The sequence below is a fragment of the Dermacentor albipictus genome, unplaced genomic scaffold (assembly GCF_038994185.2).
Source record: "Dermacentor albipictus isolate Rhodes 1998 colony unplaced genomic scaffold, USDA_Dalb.pri_finalv2 scaffold_18, whole genome shotgun sequence".
Lineage (NCBI taxonomy): Eukaryota > Metazoa > Arthropoda > Arachnida > Ixodida > Ixodidae > Dermacentor > Dermacentor albipictus.
The window spans coordinates 5,922,049-5,925,078 of record NW_027225572.1 but is presented as its reverse complement, the minus strand read 5'-3'; the positions used below and the strand labels follow the sequence as shown (position 1 = coordinate 5,925,078).

The 3,030-nt window shown below is 54.4% G+C and overlaps 1 pseudogene; it reads left to right on the top strand.

Annotated features, from left to right (window-relative positions):
* The first annotated feature begins 1,042 nt into the window (after positions 1 to 1,042).
* Positions 1,043 to 2,732, top strand: LOC135908734 (uncharacterized; annotated as a pseudogene).
* Positions 2,733 to 3,030: the final 298 nt, after the last annotated feature.

Genomic DNA, 3,030 nt, shown 5'->3' with positions numbered 1-3,030 from the left:
GGACTGGGAGAAATTTATTCCGATAGGCAAGGAGCTTGGCTTGTCTGGTAAAGAACTAAGAGAGTGGATTGACGAGCAGCTTAACAGAGAACGCGATAAACGAGCTGAGGACCGGGAAGCAGCGCGAGTAGCCCATGAACAGGAGATCACTCGAATGACGGCGGAACGAACTTTGCTCGAGACTAGATGTCGTCTTGGAGAGCACGCGTCTGGGACGGTCGAAACCGGAAGCGAACGCGGGGAAAACAGCGGTGAAGCCTTTAGAAGTCCCCACAAGCTTATTCCTCCCTACAACGAGAGCCGCGACGAACTCGACGCGTACATCCAGCGCTTCGAGCGGGTAGCCACGAGCCAATGATGGCCAAGCGACAGGTGGGCGCTGTCATTAAGCTTGTGTTTGTCAGGCGAAGCCTTGAGCGTGATCGGACGTATGGCTGCGGAGGATGTCACAGATTATCAAAAGCTGAAGCAAACTTTATTGCAAAGGTTCCGGTATACGGAAGAAGGATACCGTCAAAAGTTTCGGGAAACTAAGCCTGAGAATTCCGAGACAGGGCGGCAGTTTGCTGGTCGACTACTTGGGTACTTCGATCATTGGCAGCAGATGGCAAAAACAGAGAAAACATATAACGCATTAAGAGATAAGATTGTTTCTGAGCAGTTTTTGCTACGTTGCGATGGAAGGCTCGCCATCTTCCTGAAAGAGCGAGGATGCCGCGGCCTCGACAAGCTAGCCGAAGCGGCTGACCATTATTTGGAGGCGCAAAACCTGACAAACCTCGCCAGAGGAAAAGAAGAGAGAGGGATTAGTAAAACAGCCCTGCAAAGCAAGAACTCCGAAACAGAGGCTAGGAAACGAAAGGTTGAGTGCTTTCTATGTGGCAAGCAAGGACACCGTGCTGCAGATTGTTGGACGCGGTCAAAAGGACCGAAGTCCTTGTCTTGCAGGAAATGCACGAAACATGGACATAAAGCTGACGAGTGCCCGAACATAAACGGCAGCAACACGGAAGCGTCTAGTGCCATTGTTGGCTGCGACAGGATGCCTGCCGCCCGGAACGAAGCAAGTCCGGCTCCTACCACTAAATCTGAGGATAAAACAAGGCCCCCTGTAAGAACATATGGAGAAGACATCTGCCCTGGTCTTCAGACGCAAGAGATGCCGACGGCAAGCGGATATCTCAATGGACACCCGGTGTCGTTGTTGAGAGATTCCGGCTGCAGTACTGTGGTTGTCAGGCGTTCGATGGTGCCGGAAAAGAATTTCACCGGTATCACGCGCACCATTTGCCTTCTGGATGGTTCGTTTAAGCGGCTTCCAGAGGCAAAGGTCTATGTGGACTACCCCTTCCTTCGAGGAAGGACACTGGCACTCTGCATGGAAAGGCCCCTCTATGATGTTCTTGGGAACATCGACGGGGTGCTATACCCTACTGATTTCAACCCATCACATGACCTGTCTGACGTGTCAAAGCGGCACAAAGACTCGGCGACAGCAGAGGAGCCTGTTCGACACCAAAGCGTGTGCCCGGATAGAGCTACCGTGAGTGCTGTGTCAAACCCGGCAACTGTGTCGAGTGAGGCAACCAAGCAGGAGACGGAACCGTCTACTAAAGCAAAGGATGAAGGTGCCGCTGAAAGAGCTGGAGAAGGCCAGGAGGGCAGCAGACGAGCGTCCATCCGGGCCAACGGGCGTGTGAGTGAAGACAGTTTCGGTGGCCGTCCCAAGCGGCGCAAGCCCAGGAAGGAAACGGAGAGACACAGCAAAAGTGCGCCCGAGGGCATTGACCGGAAAGGAGGAACTCCATGTCGGGGTGGGCTCCGTTCTTACCAGCGACGCGTCCCTAGGGACCATTCAGACACAAGGTCACGCATTGATGTTGATGAAAGCACCCCCAAGTCACATCGTTACGTCTCGGCTGATGACACGTGCAAATGTTCATTGTACATTGGGAACATGTCAAGCCAGGTGACCAAGGATGAAGTTCGTGCCCTGTCAGATGCCATCCGCAGTGTCCGCTTTATAAACAGGCACAGTGCATTCCTGGATTTTGAGAGCCCAGAAGTGGCTACCGCACAGCTGGAGCTCCTGCGCAACAAGCAGCTCAAGGGGAAGCCAGTGTAGGTGGAGCCGAGCAGACCCCGGAGCAGGTCCACATACAAGCCAGGCCGCCTGCTGTATGTGCGAGGGCTTCCTGATGACAAAGGCATGGATACCCTTGGATCCCTATTTCCTGATGCCTTGCTCATTGACCGCCTTGAAGGCAAAGTGCTGCTGAGATTCAAGGACCATGAAAGTGCCATAAGTGCCATAAAACAAGTTATTGCTCGTGATGGGACAAACTACAAGTTCAGCTTTGCTAGTGTTCGTCCTAGATGGAACCGCCGATGTCCGCCCCGAACAGTGTGGCGCGAAGGGTAGCGAAAACGTACAGGGTAGCGAAAATATAGGCGCTGACTACATGAGCTGCGTGTGAACTTGGAGTGCGAAGTGTGCCAACTGCATTTATTGCGTTTGTGAACACTTCAGGAACTACTACTGCGCGTGTGGAAAGACTTTTGCATATGAACACATGACGCCTTACAGACTGTGAACTTTGACCATGTACGTGCTTTGGAAAGTTGTTTTCATGAAACAACTTCTTAAAGTGGGGGGTGAAATGTCATATGTAAGTGCCGCGCGTCGCCCCTAGAAGATCGAAGCGGCCACCAAGCTCCGTGAACGACGAGGAAGACAACGGTTGCACGAGCACGGCAGCACGAGGGCGCGTTCACAGTGTTCGATCCAGGCGGGCAGCAGCTCCGAGGTCCTGGGCGGAACGAGGCGAGGGTTCCTGCCAGGCGAGACGTCCGTGGCAAGGCGCGGAGGACCGTGGAGCCGAGCGTGGACGTCCCAGGGCCCCTGCTGCCAGTGCTCGAGACGCTGGCTGACCCGAGGGCCGCCGGTCCCTGAGCTGCCGCACCCGAGCGTGCCGAGCAGCGTTTCAGTCTGGCACAGATGTTGCTGTGCTAGACGAGGTCCTCACGTGC